This window comes from Mastomys coucha, unplaced genomic scaffold, assembly GCF_008632895.1.
Source record: "Mastomys coucha isolate ucsf_1 unplaced genomic scaffold, UCSF_Mcou_1 pScaffold8, whole genome shotgun sequence".
In the NCBI taxonomy this organism is placed as follows: Eukaryota; Metazoa; Chordata; class Mammalia; order Rodentia; family Muridae; genus Mastomys; species Mastomys coucha.
In genome coordinates, this window is record NW_022196914.1 from 44,784,058 (window position 1) to 44,803,865 (window position 19,808).

General features: G+C 37.7%; 1 long non-coding RNA gene across 1 annotated transcript in view; it reads right to left on the bottom strand.

Moving 5' to 3' along the window:
* Window positions 1–15,130: 15,130 nt before the first annotated feature.
* The window catches only part of LOC116083485, a 43,227-nt gene continuing 38,549 nt past the window's right edge, over window positions 15,131–19,808 (bottom strand). Inside the window, exon 2 of the long non-coding RNA XR_004115743.1 lies at window positions 15,131–15,537. This is a non-coding gene — a long non-coding RNA (uncharacterized LOC116083485). The remainder of the gene's footprint in view (window positions 15,538–19,808) is intronic.

Consider the following 19,808-nt stretch of genomic DNA (forward strand, 5'->3'; position numbering starts at 1 on the left):
TTCATCTGCTTGTCCCATACTCAGACCGTCTGGCCCAGCTTGAGGCTCCCTTTTCTAGGTGAGATGCTTGAAATTGGAAAAGGGTCAAGGAGGGGATGCTGATTGCCTGTTTCTCAGAGATCATAGAGATATAACATTTTGTGGTGCTGAGTGATCTAGGGAAAAACCAATTCAAACTCTGTAGTTCATGTACACATTTTATGTATACAATGAGGGAAAAATAACAATAATTTCATAAAGAAAGACATCATTTTGAGGCTGAACAAATATTTGCTAATTTTCAAATGTAATGCAAATGTAAAGATTAAAACAGGAAGAAGAGATTGCCTTGTTATTTCCTAATGTGAGTGCTTAGATAGTTTAGTGCTTAGATAATTTGATGACAGTAAATTTCTCATTAGTATTTTTATTGTTCAATAAAATAGATAACCTAAATGATTATAATTCATATTTCTCTTATGGAATTAAATTAGGTTGCTTTGAATTAAAAAACAATCTATACCCTACTAACAATTTCATATTTCTTGAATTTAACTCAGAGTTGAAAAATCTGGTTATGTCTGTTCAGAGGTGTCAGTGAGCTCTGTGAGTTTAGGGTACCAGATCATTCCTCTCCGATGCTGACCCTGAAACTACCAATGGAAGCCTTTTGTTTACAGAAATTTCCTGAACAGTTTTGTCAAGATGACCAAAATTTCTTTTTCCCCTAATCCTCAGAGGTAACTGGTGGTCCTCAAGGCACCCAATATGCTTGGCTACCCTATTGGAACATTTGCTAAGTGTGGCACCTAAGACATGGAACACATTGATTTCTCTTACATTTAAAGAATTTCTCCAGGGTTCTTTTATTCTTTGCACTGTTTGCTCCCTGGCCTGTGCCTTGGTTTTTTTCCTTCCATTGAGCATTTCCTTGCCAGGAATCATACACATCCAGGCTCTCCTACAAGGTCTGTTCATGGTGTCTTCTTGAGACAAGCACTTAGAGGTCTACAGATTATTCAACTTTGTGGGTCCTAAACTGAATCCATAATTCTTTCCTCTTCTCTGTTATCTTTCTGTTGTGTTTCTGGGTTAGCAAAGGGGCTGTGTAATGGGTAAGCTTGGAGACTCTTTTAGAAGAACAAGGACTGCAGGCCCTGAAGGGATTAGGAACTCCACAGGAAGACCAACAGAATCAATTAATCTGTACCCTTGGGGCTCTCAGAGACTGAACCACAGAACCAAAGAACATACATGGGCTGGGCCTAGGCCTCCCCACTGATATGTAGCAGATACGCAGCTTGACCTTCATGTGGGTCCTGAACAACTGGAAAGGGGGCTATCTCAAAAGCTGTTGTAAGTAAATGGGATATGTTCTACCAGCTGGGCTGCCTTGTCTGGCCTCAGTGGGAGAGGAAGTGCCTAGCCTAGCAGAGACTTGAAGTGTCAGGGTGAGGGAGATAACAGGGAGTATTCCCACCTGCTCAGAGGAAAAGGGGAGGGAGTAACTGGGAGGGGAGCAGTGAGTGAGATAGAAAGTGAAAAAGTAAAAACAATAAAATTAATTTTTAAAAACGTTACAGTTCAGTGCAGAAGAAAGACATGGATCTTAAAAGAAGAAATAGAATTGAGGTCCTCTGTTAATTTCCCCTCAACTTAAAATTTCTTCCCTCACCCCTCAACCTCTCCCCCAACATCTACCATCTCTGTGAACTGATATTGATCTTGAAGCTTATAATTTAGGTATAAACCAGTCCTGGAAACTTTTCCTGAACCTTTCAACTGGGGCAAAGTACCATTGTCATAAATTTTCTAGAAAATTCATAATAGATACTTTTCTATCGTAGATGTTTATACCATGGTATTACAGTAATATGCTTGTCCATGTCCTTTGCTAGGCTTTCAGCTCCATGAAGATAGGGACCTTCTATGTCTGTTTCTACACCTATGTTCCTAACACAAGGCAGGTCCAAATTATGGTATGTCCTTGCCTTACTTCATCTCCTAGAATTGTATCTTTTCCATGGCATAGTTTCTTGACCCTCTTGACATGGTTAAGTGTTGCTGTACCATACATTTTTCATATCCTGCCCACCATTTATCCCTTCTCCAGGGCCTGGGGTAATATTTGTTTTTAGTTTAACAAGTTAACAGAAATTCATTTACACCATTTTCTTTCTTTTTTTTTTTAAATGTGTTTTTAATTGAAACCGAGTGATCTCTCTTTCTCCTCCCTTTCCTTTTTTCCAAGGACCCTCCCTACAGCCTCCCTCTTGTCTCTCTTGTCTTAAGTTGATAACCTTGTTTCTTTTGATAATTATTGTTATATATGTGTTTATTTGTGTCCATAAATATATAAGTATAACCTTCAAGTGCATTTTGTTGTTTGTGTATGTACAGTTTCAGGGCTGAACACTCTGCACTGGACAAACAAGAATGTTGCTCATATCTGGGAGAGATGAATTCTTCTCAGCAGTCATCAGTTGTCTATAGTAGGATCCTCCAAACATTTTCCCTTCCACATAGAAAGGTGAGGGATATATGTGCTCAGATATAGCTACTGCAGTGGACAAAACCATGAGAAGGTCCCACAAGAACTGACCACTGCCAGAGTTCCTACTGTGCCAAGCCAGGCCCTGGGTCCTTACCCCCAATCACTTTCTAGCTTGTTACATGGGAACAACCTATCAGGGATTCTGCAGTTTCTGTTCCAGCACGGTGGACAGTGTTTATGAGCTAGAGGGCATGAGAGAAGATCCTTTTTTCAAGAGTGCCATGTTCTCTGGGCTCTTGTTTCTTGGAGCATCTGTTCATGTTTTCTGATCTTTTTTCATTTCCAAGCACATGAGAACAAATGTAGCTATGTCAGTTCCTTATTCCTTCTTAACATGAGCAGAGACCATCTAAGAGCTGTGACTGGTAAGTTAAATCCATGCAAGGGAAACTTCTACCTTAGCAGTGGCTACTAATCTGTCCCTATTGTAAGTCCCCTCCCAACTGTACAAAGAGGTGTAAGGCAAGGGAGAGTTCCAGAATATAACAGTCATCCAGGTACCAGAACTTAACTGAATAACCAAAACAGATTCTACTAAGTATCTGTTGGAGAATTGTGTTAAATAAATTTAAAACCATTTTAAATAGAGGAATTACTGCATATGCCAACATCATACCTGAAATATCTCATCCCAAGAGAAAAAGCAAAGGTTAAGAACTCAGGCCAAAAGTTGTCACAGCATCTCATGAGCAGTACTGCTACTCTATAGCCTAAAACATTTTTGGTGCTTGCTGTATACATTGGACATGTTATGACAATAGGCAGAAAGCTGGAGGTACTAGGATCAATTAGCTTATGTAAAGAGCCGAGATGGAAATGGGATTTGGTGTTGCATGTGGAACACATCCACACATGTATGATACACACTCATATATCCTTAGTGCCCAGGTCAGATCTTAACACTACATGACCTAGAAACTTTTCCTTTAATGTATAAATGAAAATAATAGAGCAGAAAAGTAAGTAGAAATCAGGGCCATTGGAAGGAGGGGTCTCTATAACTAGAAACAGATTTTTTCACATACAGCCACAGTTTTAATTTAAATCTTCTAATCTGCTTGTTTCAAAAATCATGGAAGCAGATTCTCCCACAAAGTTTCCTAGAACTATAAAATGATAACTCTGTAGCTAGTAATTATAACAGCATTCTTAAGTTAATATTTCCAAAACCCACAGGAAACAGTCTATGTTTTGGATATCTCCTTATATATATTTTCAGGTCTAAAAAATCCTGGAAAATGGTTTTACATTTATTTAACACAATTCTCCAACATTTAGTAGACACCTGTTTTGGTTGTTCAATTAAGTTCTGGTACATGAATGTTTGTTATATTCTGGAACTCCCTTGCCTTACACCTCTGTGCACAGTTAGGAGGGGTAAGTGTTCCAGTAATAACACATGTGATTTGTGTCAACAGCCATAGATACTGTTCCAAGATAGACACATAATCCACTTCCAGTGAGTAGAAACCAAGCCACAGATCCTTCCAGAACATACTGGATATGATATGACAGCATGAACAAGGCCAAAGCTGTCAGCATCAATTAGCTTATAAAGGGAGGCAAGATGGAAACATAATCCAGTACAGGATGTAGAGCACATGCTTGCATTTGTCCACTGTCACTGCTGTAACAAGTTTCTACATATTCGGTGTATTAACATAGCTCTGGAGATCAAGTGTGATATAAGCCATCCAGTTAAAATCAAGCAGAATGTCCCCTCTGGAGCCTCCAGCAGGGTTCATTTTGTACTAGCTCAGACTGTGGTTGCATGGCTATGATCTCCTTTCACACTCTGGCTGCTCATATAAGGCTTGTATCTAATCAGAAGTCACCACACTCCCAAGGGGTTCTTTGTTTGTTAGGCTTGGGACTTGGGGCAGGGGTGGTTCTCTCTGTCTCTCTGTCTCTCTCTCTTTCTTTGTGTGTGTGTGTATTTATGTGTGTGTGTCTGTCTGTCTCTTTCTCTTGTCTCTGTCTCTCTCATGTGTATGTGGAAGTGGGCTGTGTGTGTGTGTGTGTGTGTGTGTGTGTGAAATGCTTATATATATATATATATCACTTACCTGCCTAGTAATCCTGGAGGTAGGAAAAAGGAATTGGATTCCATAGATCTTAAGTGACAGCTGTTGTGAGCCATCATGTGGGTCCTGAGGATCAAACTCTGTGTGTATGTGTTTGTGTATGTGTGTGTGTGTGTGTGTACATGTGCATGTGTGCACACATGTTCTCATGTATATTTGGTGCACATATGTGAGAGAGTCCATTAGTCCAAGGTTAATGTCAGGTGTGTACCCCTGTTACTCTCAACTGTATGTATGGAGGCAGGGTCTCTCACTGACCCTGGATCTTGGTATTGTGGTTAGAATGTCTATGCAGCTGGTAGGGAGAATTCCATGTCTTGACCTCCTGAATAGAGCCATCTTTCCAGACCCCAAATATTTTAGTTTATGATCCCATTTCTCTACTTTCAATATCAGCAAGCTTGAGGTGAGTTTTTGTATCATCTTTCTTGCCTTTCTTCTATACTTTTAAGAGTTAGTATGAATATATTGGACCTAAAATGATTCTCAAGCCAAAGCTTAGTCAGTTCTTAGTTCTGCAAACTCCTCTTACCATGCTAAGATAATATTTTACAGTTTCCAGTAATTGGAGCTTGGAAATCCTTGGGATATATTGTTATGTCTGTTAGTAATCAAGCCACAGAGTCAGCTATGCCACACACCAACTTAACCCTTGTAAGTTTGAGCTATAAAGAGATGACCTCTCACCTTCTGATCTTCCACCTGCACCTGAGAGCTGAGGCTGATCCACAACCTGCTGTGCACAGGTCCCCCAAGAGAGACCTGTTCTCCCCAGGAGTCCTTTCACTCCCAGCTCGGAGGTGAAATAGCCACTTTCACTCCAATAGCTGTCTGGAGCAGGGCATCGAAGAGCATACAGGGCACAAGAACGGTGGAGCAGCTGGGACAGGATCCTTCCGGTCACCATCTGCACCCAGAGCATGGGCTGTTCCAGAGCCCTCTGTACACAAGTTCCTCCAGAAGAGAGCTGGTCTCCCAGAGTGATAACACAGGCTTACAGATCCACAGGAGGAACAAGCTCCAGCTAATGACAGCAAGAACATCTAACACCGGAGATAACCAGATGGTGAAAGGCAAATGCAAGAAACCAAGACTCCCATAGAACCAGTATCATCAGAACCTGTTCTCCCACCATAGTGAGTCTTGGATACCCCAACACACTAGAAAATCAAGATGTGGATTTAAAATCACATCTCATGAGGCTGATAGAAGATTTTAAGAAGGACATAAATAACTCCCTTAAAGAAATACAGGAGAACACAGGTAAACAGGTAGAAGCCCTTAAAGAGGAGGAAGATGATTTCTCTCTTTGCTCACATCTGGAGACAGGTATTTGTTCACTTGTAACTTACAAATAATAGGACTAATCCAGATTTTGTTAACCATTGTGTATATTTATGTTCCAAAAATTTGGGGATCCAAAAGCATGATCTAGAAAATATTACTTGCACCTCCCACCAACTCCATGTTTTCAGAGAGAAAACCAAGAGCCAAAAAGGAAAAGTAGTTGCTCCAGTGCACAAGCTAACGTATTTCAAAAACCACCATTGATCTCCAAATGGCAAACCTTCACAGCATTTGTCAATAGATGACTTGCCTGCTGTTTTATAAAACCTCTCCCCCAGACCAATCATTATGGAAGAATCTAGTCATTCAAGCCTTCTGTTAAAACCTGTCCAGGTCTCATCTGGATTTTATGGCATATTGTAACTGCTGAAGTCAAGCCAGTACTCATCAATTGGAGTAGATCTCTCTTTGCATTATTGATCCTTAATAAAATTTCTTAGTTGTCAATAAATACATTAAAGTGGACATTTGCTAAGTAAAGCAAGCTACATCATAGTTCTCAAACCTTAGTAAATCTCTATAGGTTTCTAATGTTTCTTTTCAAAGAAATGTTAGAAATCTCTAATGATATTGTCATCTCCCTTTAGACAAGTGTCTGTTACTGTTTTAGCTTTTGACAACCTGGGCCAGGGTGACCTTGTTCATTGCTTCCAAATGAAGTGCATCCTTTTTCCTGGCAAGCGTGAAGGAACACATACTGGAGAAGGGTTTCTAATTTTTACTGCTGAGAACAGCGTAGTCTCATAAAGCCACTCAAGAGGTTTTCATGATGTTTGATTCTATTTCTATGATCAATAGATTAAGGAAATGAAACAACACTAGTATTAAACAACTTTAGAAAATTTGGATGTTAAAGTCTTTGTTAAACTGTCTACTTGCATTTTACATTTTAACTTCTATTGATGAAAATCTTTTTGAGATAATTGTTAGTTTGTTTTTCTCCTTGACACTCATATTGCTACCCTAGATGTATTCTGGTGCTGAATTCCCTTCTCTTGTGGCAAACTTGAAAGCCCAAATTCTCCTTTTCATCTTTTCTATTCACTGTAGGCTAGCTTTGGATGATGTCTTTAGGACCAGACTGTCTATGAAGTAAAAGGGAATATAGATTCCTTCAGACCCATCCATTTTTCTTCTCTAATTCCTATTTCTAAGCCAGACCTCTCCTTTGGATCTCACTCTCATTGTCTGTCTATCATCTGAGCACATCAGGAAGAAAGCAGGATCATGATAACTAAGTGTATGAAGAATCATTTAATAAACAGATTAAAAAAGCTCTACAGTTGTGAGTGGTTCATTAGTTGTCTAGGTAACTCGTGGGACCATAAAGATCAACATGTTCCTAAAGTGACCTCCCTGTTTTCTCTCCAAAGAAATCCCTGAATCTAGGCCAGCCTGAATTTGGCCAGCCCCAAATCCTTGTATTATTGGAAAATCATGTTTATTCAATTCTGGACTATTGAGTTTGACATTTTCTCAGCTCTACAAAAGGCCCTTCTCTATAAGTTGCAGTATTTTCTTCTGTTAAAAATTCATTACAAACATAACCCAATCCATATGAAAGAGCACTATTAACTCATGAACATTATTGAAAAAAGAATGTCTTTTCCTGGCACATCAATTATAGTCACTTTCCTTATCTGAAGGTTTCTCATCCTCATATATAACTAACAGGAGTAGATATTTTTTAAATTGTGTTTCATTGAATACATAGATTTCTTCTTATCATAATTCCCTTGAGAATACATACAACTATTTACCTAGCATTGACATAGTAGTAGCATTCACATGTAATACACAGATAGCTAAAATGTATTACTTTTTTCTTTAGTGTTTGTCCTTATTTGAGGAAACATTCCCTTTTATATGTGAAGATGCTAACTCAAAATAACTTTGACTTTTTTCTCTGATCATTGGGTCTTTCTGATTTTAGTCTTTCTTGTACCTGACTTTCATGTCCAAAATGTTCCATAAACATTAAGTGATTCATAGACGCTCACTCATATTTAAAAGTGGATCTTTATAAAGAATCATAAAGTATCTGAATTTAGAGCTTAAACTTCACTGATAGTAGGTTGGCTGGTGAGTCAGTATTTTCTTAAGGAAGCCCAAATTTCAGTTTATATATATCTTTTCTTAGGATTTATTCAATTTCTCCAGAGAAATATCTTGAGAACTCCTGTCCAGAAAGGAGAATCCCTTGTTTTCTGCATTTTGTCAACAAATTCAGAAAAAAATACAAGAAATTCTATAGATTTTATGGGTCATTATTAAACTTGGATTTACTTCAGTTCAGTTTCTTGGTCTTTGCTAAGCCTTGAGTTCTTTAACCTGAACTAGGGCCATTCTGTTTCTCAGAATAGAGACTGGGGTGTGGTTGTGTGTGTGTGTGTGTGTGTGTGTGTGTGTATACGTGTGTGCATGTGTGTGTATGTGTGTGTGTGCACGCACGTGTGTGCACCTGCACATGCACATGCCCATGAAGGTAAGCAAGATATTCTAGTAGTACATCTAGTATGTATTAAAATTTACACATACTTCCCTAGTTTTCAGCCATGTTCTTCACTCTCCAGTCTATACTCAATCCCTCAGGCTTCTTGATTTATTAAAGCTTAGCTTCATTCTTCTGCTCTGACTACTGTATTATTTTGTCTTCCAAACAGTCAGTGAAATCATGTGACTACTATATCTATCCTCAGTTTCTTTTCTTATAAGCAAATGTCTTTGGCTATCATTTTGGTAGTTTTCAGAAGTAGATGTGATAGCCATATATAATTAATTTTCCAATTTTATCTAGAAGCCTTTCATGCTTTTTCTCTACAAGTTTTAAGGAAATTAAAACTTTTCTCAAGGGCTAGAGAGATGTCTCAGGAGCACTCACCACTCTTCCGAGTCTGGGGAGCCAGCTTTGGCAGAATAGTAAGTTCTGGACCATTTGGTCTTAGATAAACAGATAGATATTAGGACACCCAAAGGCAGAAATAGAAAAGAATTTCAATTTGTTCTATCCTAATATTTTGTAAGCAATCAAGATTTCAAATTCCAGCATGTCTATAGTAATACATTATGTTTTTCTTAAGTAATTGTTCTCAGTTACTATCTTTATCTTCTTGCTTTCTACCTAAAGTTAAATTATTTACACATGTAAAGATTGACTGTTCTATTACTGGTTCTATTATAAAGGGTATTTTAGTAGGATATCTCCAAATGCTCCCCATTTGTTTTTCAGTTTAAGGTGTTTTCAGATCACAGCTATTCCATTGGCATGCTTTCAAAGTGTGTCTATAGAAATACCTACTGCAGGTAACCTTACTAACCTCAGTATTTGCGGTTATTAGCATTACATAGTATCTGTTGTAGAACATAAGTAAGGTGTCAGCTTCGAAAACCGCAATCTAAGATACAACATGGCAGAAATCTCACTAAGAGGAAGCTCTTCCACTTTGGAAAGGCAACCAGTTAGGACAGGGTGGACGGGCTATTTATTGTTTCGAGGAAACTACCAGTTTCATCATGCCAGGATGAAATCTGTGATTTCGGTTATCAATTGTTGATAACTCTTTCCTGATCCTTTGGCTCAGGCAAGCAAATTAAAGCAGAATAGAAATGAAGAAGCTGGTGTTCTCATGGAAGATCTGTAGAGAAGCAAGGAGGCGTAGGTTCTGATGTGAGGTCTGATTTGCAAGGTCTGCTTCATGAGATCAAAGCAACTAAACTCCTGATTATTTCATTTCTAAAAGTGGTACATTCAGTTCACAAACAGCATAGTGGTTAGTCTTCAATGAGTCAATCAAAAGGAGAACAGGCCCAAATGAAATGAAACCAGGTGAAACGCATACAGTTCCATACCAAGTTCTCCCTCCCCACTCTGTCTCTTTAAATGGCCCCCAAGTCTCTAACAATTTCATAACTTTTTTTATTGTTGTTTTATATACTTTTATGTATCATATATACATATATGCATATTTGTAACATACATGTGTGTATATGGCTGTATAACATGTATAAGTAAAAACATATCCAAACATATTTAATATTTAAATATTATATATAATATATATTCTGTCTGTTGAGTTAATTTAGTATTGCTCATATGTACATATGTTTATAGATGACCACTTAGGGTTGAATGATGTTTCTGGGGTCTTGTTCCTGGAGAAAGTTGATTCTCCTATCAGCAGCAATTAATTGCCTGTAGCTCTTTATGTGGTGATGGGACCTCATGAGATTTCTCCCACCCACGCTGGGATGTCAACTGGTATTCTCATTGTGCAGGAAACCATAATTGTTAAGATTTTGTGGGAGCAGCTTACATAGAAAATACCATCCTGGAAACCTCTCTCTGAGGACTTGTCTTACATAGAGAACACTATCCTGAAGCAGGTACTTTGGTTCCCTGACTTCTACAACCTCCTCTTCTGCTATGTTCTGACTTTAATTGTAGGCATTGTGTCATATATTGATCAGTTGAAGATGAAGATCCATGGTCAGTTTTTCTATGCGTTTTAGCCAGTTAGAAATCTGTATTTCTCTATATCTACTGCAAAATGAAACATTTTAAATGAAAACTAACTACACTTAACTTTGTGTGTAAATATTGTGTATAAATATTTAGAATGTAGTTGGAAATTACACTAGTTTGTGATTACGACAGTAGTAGATTCTCCTCTAAGGCTCATGACCTCAACCAGTAGTTGACTAGGTCTTACAGCACCAGACATGAATACTTCCTATAGAGTGGGACTTAGGACCAGTTGGGTGGTTGTTGGTTACCCCCAATATAAAAGTGAAATTATTGCACTCGAGTATATCTTGTCATGGTCGTCATTGTTGTGGTTTGTAGGCTTTGTAGGTTGCTTTTGTCACCTAGTGGCTTGCATAGCACCTTCAGATACTATGAGAGCAAATCCTCAGGGAGAGGGTTCCAGGTCAGTTACACCCCAATTCTTCCATGTCTTGTATCTTAAGTGTGCAGTGTTTCTAGCAATAGGGTCTAATCTTCAACTTCTGGAAGATATCCAAGAGCACTGGAAATACCTTGTATTGTGTTCTATTGAGTACTATAGCTGCCCTGAACAGTGACTCAAAATAGTTTTCCATATATACATATAATATTTATTCAGGAGGGATGGAAATACTAAGGAGGGAGGGATAAATAACAAAGATGGTTGGAAAAAACATCGAGAAATGTTATTTTACAGTTTACTGTTTCTGATAAACCTACCACATTTCAACCTAACAGGTACATTCTGAGCACATGTCTAATGTCAGGCTCTTATGTCATGTTACTTCTGACTGAACAACAGAATTTCAAACGTTAAAATGTTAAAGATGATGTACTACTTAATAAATGACTGATTCTAAGCATTAAAAAGGAAAATGTTTGTTCTGGCCACTTACTGTTTCCACCTTGAGTATCTTGTAAAATCCTAAGTTGTTTTTCAGTGTTATAATAAAGACTAAAAAGACAAAGACAAGTGAGTATGTAAAAGGAACTGAGGAGAAGGGTTAGAAAAAATATTGACAGATTTGAAAAGTGGTCATTCATATATTAATAATACTAGTTATGTATGTCAGAAACAACATAATTAAATGATAGGTACTAGTCCACATATTCTAGACTATATGGGCACAATTATAATGACATGAAAGACCAGAATTTTGATACAAAAACCACTTTCTTTCTCTCAGAAACTGTATCTCGGGGATGCTCTGCCCTTCTCTACTCACATGGACACATACAAGCAAAGAGTCCTTGGAAACACACCTCCATTGTCCTGTAAAACCAGTGACAGATTTCTGAAGAATTGTACTCAGATTTGGAGGGAAACAAGGACAGATAATAGCCTTTAAAAAAAACCTCACAAAGAGTTACATGACCCTAACCTTAGCTCCCAGCCCCACAGAGAAGAGAAAGACTTTGTTACACAGAACATGTTATAACAAATGCATGTGCGACCCTGATAAGCACTTTGCTCAAAGAGAGAGAAGAATGGGAAAAGCTGAAAGTCTCTACACAAACCAATCTTTTTGATGAAAACATATTTCTTTTTTTCCTCCTAGTCTTTATAAGACAGTGCACAAAGTGCTCATTTATATTTCCTTTGTTTTCATCCCAAAGCTAGAAGATCAAAGAGTTAATAAAACCTTCTTGCCATAGAAGGTCATTACAAAACTAAATGCAGCAATTCAAAGAGGAAAATAGAATGAATGCCAAGGAGATGTTTAACGAAGTAACATTCTAGATGTATTCTTTGAAGAACATTTGCAGACTCGTCTGATTGCTTTAGCGTGCACAGGGAGCAATGTGTCTGCGTGGAGCTAACACTGACTGATGGTTGTGTTCTGCAGCGCCACAACCAGACCTATAGGAATCACAAGTGTATTTGATATAGAATTACCTAATGTTGCTGAAAATATTCATGAATGCTTTGCATAACAAAATGGTATTTAAAACTTCCATACCTTCCCCCTACTTGGGCTTAATTAAATTCCCAAATATGGGACACGACTCTATTCATTTGAGAATAATTTGAAGTCCTATTTTTCCAAGACCTGACAAAGTTGGATAGCCAGATGAAGGATTATTTTTTTTGTCTTCTATAAACACCTGACTTTCTTTTCTACTTGTCCTTTGTATTAACATCTTTAGGGTGGGAACAAATATGGAATGTATGGTGGTGGTCTTGCAGATTGTCAGTCTTACTATGCTTCTGTTCACAAAAGGTGAAGACACTAGACCATAACATGTTCAATAACATGTGTCATAGCCTCACTTCTACTTTCTGTACTCTCAGTGTTTGGCTGGCTTCAAATGTTGAAAACAAGCCCTTAATGTAATATTGAGGTGTGCACAAATAGAAGCTTTAAGAGGCAAGCGAATCATGAGCACAAAGAATACAGGGATCAAGTGGATAACCTTGTAAGAAGTCTGAGGAGTTGTTGGACCCTTTTGTCAAGCCATTGGCATCAAGCTACATGACACTATCTACGACCAGGGAAGGAGACCCTCATCAGGTATAAATCTGCTAGCCCTTGGTCCTGGACTTCCTAGCCTCCAGAACTGGAAGAAACAAATTTTCTGTTATGTATACATTGCCTAGTGGAAAGTATTTTGTTGTAGCAATCTGAACAACAATACTGTAGACATGGAATCTCAGCTTTATGACCCACTAGACACATTGCTTCTTCAGTAAGGAACAGCCATGGTCATCAAAATTGTCTATCCTTTTGGTAGATTCACAGTTGTATTTCTTCTATGTTGAAGTAAAAGGTCCTCCAAGGGCATTTTTTAAACAGCTTATAGTACCGGTATGGTTAACTGTTTGGGCAACAATTTTCAAAACAATATAATGTAATATAATAGTAACAATAAAATTTTAAAGTAAGTAAATTAAGCTTAAGCACTGGGGTTTTTAATTACCTGGAGGCAAATAATTGACCTATTTCCCTATAGAATGCATGATTTGAGCACAGCCAAAAGTTTCACTGATGCCCGCCAAAGGTCTTTCTTCCCTTCTCGCATCAGTGGCACATGTCATCGTCCTGCAAGGATTGCAGATCTGGCCAGAGGGAAAATTACTGGACAACAAAATGAAAGGGGGTATCAGGCAGCCCAGAGCTCCGAGCCTCAGGAGAGGAAGCTGCCCTCCCGCTCATAAAAGGGCGATTGTGCTCAGCACCACTTATCCAGTGCCAACAATCTGGCAAGCCTTCTATTCAGTTTTATACTGGGGCTCCAGCAAGGTGACCCGAGAGTGAGGCTGAGGTCAGGGAAAGGTCACTGACTGGAAAATGAAACTAGTCAAAAGAAAAGAATGCTAGGAATTGGGGAGGCTAGTCACCCACAAAGTAACCTAATCTAGGAAGTATCATAGAAAGGCATTTAAGATGAAATCCTTTTGATTAATGCAAGCTGAAGCTAGAATGCTTTGAAATGTGGTTACACACACACATGCACACACAAACGTTACATAATGAATGTTCTAGAAGTTTCCCCTCTACTCTTCTTTCTCAGCTTTTTAGCTTACTCTGTTGCCTCCCCCTTCTCTTTCTCTCTATCTACCATCACCCCAACTTCCAAAGCAAAGACAAGGAGCCAATAATGATACAATTCTTTCATAGTATGGAAAACTTTAAACGTAGGCAGTCAGCTTTCTCCTCCTCCGATCTTCCTGTATCTCCCTCAATAGCAGTGTGTACACACATTCCTCCACAATGGTGTTAGTTGGTCATGTGTGACCTGAGTGGTTGGTTTAAAGAAGCTCTTTAAAGGCTAAAGAAAGCTTAGTTATTGGATTATTCATTTTTCTTGCTCTTAACTTCTTTTATCTCCTCAGAATAAATGGATGCTGGTAGGGCAGGTACCCATTTTAAAGAAAAGACAATAGAAGAAAGGAACATGAATGAGCTCATAGTTAACTCATTACCACCTTTCAAAAAAGTAATGAATGTCACTTCATTCTCTGATTGGCCAACCAAGAACATTTCATAAATAAATCCACAAACAAAACCATAATACTTTAAAATACAAAAAGAATATGAATAGAGTGAAGAAAAATTTTATCTTAGAGAAGCAACCAAAACAAAGCTGTGCGTGAGGTGTTTCCTAGTCATCTGATATTTTTCTATTATGAAACATAAAAATCTCAGTTTAGGAAGTATTCATTCATTCACTTTTCTTAAATATGCAAAAAGATAGAGGAGCTCCAACTTTTTATTTTATATTTGTTGTCAAGACTTCATAGAACAAAGTTAATTTTATATAAAATAATTTTGAAACACTTCCTTTAGGAGAATAAATTTCCATAGATCATTCTCATTGGGTCTTATAAGTCTTTTAATATAAGCTCCTTAGTTTTATTAGTGATTTATATATTATTTATCCTGCAAAATACATAAAAATAGAATCAGAATGTCTGTCTATATGACTCATGATATAAAGTCAAAAATAATATAGTACGTGTTATTCAGAAAGCAATGTAAATGTGGCCTAAAAGAACATTTTGAATCAGCAGCACATTAAACATTGAACAGAAAAGTTGACTTATTTAAAATAAAGCCAGTCACTGCATCACTCCACTACATGTAAACGTTTCTTTGTAAATAAGGATGAACTGACAATGTTTGAAAGTATAGTTCATCAAAATCACAACAAGAAACCAAATATTATGAACATGTAAAATTCCATGTTTATTTAATATCCATTACATAGCTGGTTCATTGAAACCAGACTTTGTGAAGACAAATAACATTTCTGATGAACATAAACAATTTCATGCAGTTGAAATGTATTCTGCGTTTTCACATGAATAAAACTGTCATTATGCAACATTTCCAGCAATAAAGACCTTGTCTGGAATTGGCATGGCATCACTCAGAGCTACATGGCAGCCTGGGCCTGCATCCAGCTCTGGAGGAAAGATTAACAGCTCCATATCCAATAGCACAGAGATCAGCACATCCACATTCAATTGCAACAAATCTTCACCCAGGATGGTGTTGAGGTCCAGTGTGCTTGATGTCATGGGCATCTTCTTAGAGGATGACATTCAGAGGTCCAGATGGACATTCCTAGCATGAACATTTTTGGAAAGTTAAAAGAATTTACAAAAAAATAATAATAATAATCAAAAAGGCTTAACTCTAGTTGTTAACTCAAATTTTAATAATTACTTATTCTTACAACTGCTTATATGCCAGGCATTGTGTTAAGAGCATTGACTATCTCATAAAATGAATGGAAAATTCATATAGATACTGTAATTATTTTTGCCCCGGAGCCATGAAGAGTGAATACAGGTTCATAGGCAATAGGTGATAGAAGTAGATGGCTCTTTGTATCACTAGGTACTGCCCTTGAAGTACTAGAGGTTTCCTATGCCTATCACTGGGGACTAGCTAAAAATGTCCTCAAAGCCAATCACAATAATTTGCATCTTTTTTATAGAGATGAGAAAAACCTGAAAATTCTTGATATTATTGAAAGGCCCTCTTTCTTTTTCTTGATAACAGTCTTGTCTTTTACTTTTTTCCAGTTTTATAAATTCTCCTAGAATTTCATACAATGCATTTTGGTCATATTTCCTTCCTTCTCACATTCCTCTAAGATTCACCATCACTTTACTATACACACTACTTTGGGTCATACTTTGAAAACCAGTCAACTACACTTAGTGATACCATTTATTCTTGGATGAGTACCATACCACTGGAGCATGGTCAACCCACCAGGAGCCATACCCTTACAGGAAACTGATAATCCCTCTATGAGCAGGTATCAGTTGCCAACAACTCCATTATCCAAACACCCCTCTCTTTGCTGAGATTTTATTATGTGTTGTGAACTTACACAGATACTGTGAGTGCTAACTTAACAGCTGGGAATTCATATGTATATTCCAAACTATAGTGTAAACATCCTTTCTCCTAGGAGTGGCCATGTGATAGCTCCTGGCCAGTAAAAAACAAAATGATTTATAAGAATAAACACACACACATACACACACATGTATTTTAAGATAAAAGCTGTTTAGGTATGGTGTCTTATCCTTGTAATCTCAGTACTCAGGCATCTGAGGCAGTAGGATGCCCTTGGCTACATAGCAAACTATAGTCAACCATGATTAGAAGACCCTGTTTCAAAACAACTTTCCAATATATAAAATAAAATAGGCAGACTTGCCATCTTTTCACCCTTCTTCCTTATCTACTTTGGATTATCCATATGCATACTTTGATTCGTGTTTTTGTTAGGCCATATTAATTTGGTTTCCTCCCACCTGTAACTAGCAAAAATGGATCATCTGAGGCTGTTTAATAAAGTATTAAAACTAATTAGGAAATATTGGAGATAATCACTAATAGTTGTTGAGTAAAAGGATAAATGAATCTTGATTATTAGATATTCTATACCTCATTTTACAACTGAATGAGTGTCAGGTACATTACCTGCTTTGTTAGTATATATTCACAACCTTAGAAGTGACTTTTGTTTCTTTTCCTTGCTATTTGCATAAGAGGAAAGGGTACAGCTCTTGTCCTGAATGGAGGCATCTACAACTAGAATTGTTTGGGGTCCAATGGCCACAAGAAAACATATTTGAGGAGAGAAAATATTCCTTAAAAAAGCAAGATACTCAAAGTACTTATTTAGGATTGGTAATTAAATTAAACAAATTAAGTATACTTTTGGCCTTTGTTAGTAACTGAAATCTCAAGGTAACTACCATTCTGGAGAATGCCATATGTTGTTTTGTTTCAGCTAAAAAGACAACATTTCATAATCTAACTCATGGTATTGTATTTTTTAGCACTAAATTAAAACAATGAAGGCATAGTGTCTCAAACAGTAATTGGAACACAGTGTACAGGTAACAGATTTTAATCCACCCCCTTGCTATGTTTTCATCATTCATTTCCCAAGACAGAATGAATTTAAATGAATCTATCTAAAAGACAAATGTTATGTGATTTAATCCATTTAAAGGTGAATGCATCGATGTAGATTTGTGCACTGTGGGCAGCAGGCAAGGCGTAGGAGAGGGAAGGATAATGCAGAGGGTAGATGGTAAATGGGTATAAACTCCAGCCAGATAAGGCTATGAGTTTTAGCCTTTTATTATACAATCATGATCCTCCTTAACAATGCTGTACCAAATTATTTAAAATAACCAGAACAAAGTAATTTTAATGCTCTTATCACAAAGACATGAAAAATGTTTGAAATAACAGATAACCCAAAGATTCTGCACTGATTAACAAATAGTGTATAAATATACCAAAAAAATTACACTGCATTCTGTAAAGACATGCAGTGACTGGGATATGTAGTAAGAAAGGAAAAATGCTCTAGGTATTATACAAAAGCCTTGTTGGAACTGAGAGGTAGTTATTCAGCTTTTGACTGGGCAGAGTTGGCAGAGAAAGTAGCAGCTCTTCTTAGACTGTGAACTTCATGAAGCCAGTGGCTATGACTTAGAGATATTTATCTTTATCACAGAATCTAGAATTTCAAAGTAATTTGGAGTTAAGATATTTGACTAGAGCATTGTCTTTGGTTGTGTGTGTGTGTGTGATATAATTTCCTAATAATGATTTACACAACTCATGTTTTTTGTAGAAGCAATCTTGCCACATTTAGCATTAAGTTCAGTGCTTGGACCAGAAGGCCACTGTGAAGAGACAAACCAATACTATGGATGATAACACAAAGGCATTGCAACTCTCACTGTCTCTGTCTCATAATACAGTTTTATGCTGTGTATTCATGAAGCATCTTCTAAACACCCAGAAGACATGCAAATTATATGCTTCTGGCATAAATGGAAATTTTAAGAAAAGCAAAGCTCTGAGCTATTAACTATTCTAATATAGAACATTAAATGGATTATTGTGGTCAGGAGAGATAGTTCAACTGTTAACCATGAGTTTCCACTGTTTTTGCAGAGGACTGGAGTTCAGTTCCCAGCACCCTCATGGGGTAGGGATGTTTATAATACCTTTAACTCCTACTCTATGGGTCCAAACTCCTTGGGCTTTGCTGGGCATGGCACTTGCACAGAACCCCACACAGATACACATAAGTACACATAATTAAAAGTAAAAATCAAATCCTTGGAAAAATGACAGTAATACCCAAATATATGAAGCTAAATGTAGTCTTTGCTTAATTTTTATTTATGGCTGTGAGGTTGACGTTACTGCCATATGTGAATGCATGCTACATTTCAGAAAAAAACAATTTACTATCCCAAGTAACAGCTTTAGTTCACACTCTGACCACAAAGTTCTTTGCCCTGCTCTATCAGATGTCATTGACATGGTATTTTGCCCAGTTCTAATGAAAGGGTAAAGAAAAGGATAAACCTACAGCTTAATCACCACCTCAGTCCTAAATCACTCTCTACTCACTAGGACTTTGTCTTAACAAGGGGTCTTCTGAGAAATCACTCTGATAAAGAATGCATTCACTGAATCTCAGTCTCCTCACTGAGCATGCTTGGATGAGAATCAGAGTGATTTTCTAAAGGTCTTCAGTTCATGCTAGCTCTTCAGTGCTCCCCCTTTCTCCACTTTAATGTCCATTTTCAAAGGGGCATTGAGGAGCAATTACACTCTAGGATTGCTCTGAGGGGTGAGGGGTGCATTTCACAGGTGCTGAAACTTGTGTCCAGGTCACAAGATCAGGCACAAGAACATATGGTTTTCTCTTTTCCTAACCTGTGACTTCACACAGTAAAAGCAGACCAGTCTATAAACGAGCATGCCTTCATATAGAACCACTCACCCCTATCCTAGCACTGGAGGCTCTGATGCAGAGTCATTGTTGCCACTGAGAGCGGGCAAGGCAGTAACATCAGCTACTCCCATGACATGAGAAGTCTTTCTTTGATTCATTCATTCTTCCTTCCTTCCTTTCTTTCTTTCTTTCTTTCTTCCTTTCTTTCTTTCTTTCTTTCCTTCCCTCCTTCCTTCCTTTCATTTTCATTTCCTTTGTTCTATATTTTATTAGATATTTTCTTTATTTACATTTCAAATGTAATCCCCTTTCCTTGTTTCCCCTCTGAAAACCCCTGTATCCCCTCCTCCTCCCCCTGCTCACCAACCAATCCACTCCCTATTCCTGGCCCTGGCATTCCCCTACACTGGGGCATAGAGCCTTCACAGGACCAAAGGATGGGAAGTGTTTCTAAGGCTATGGCAAAGTAAGCTGGATATAAGCAAACATGTGAAGTAGGATAGTATGCATGGCTTAACATACTTCTTGGGAGCCAGTGAGATCATTCATCAGGTAAAGGCACTTGATACTAAGCTTGCCAACCAGAGTACCATCCCAAGAATTC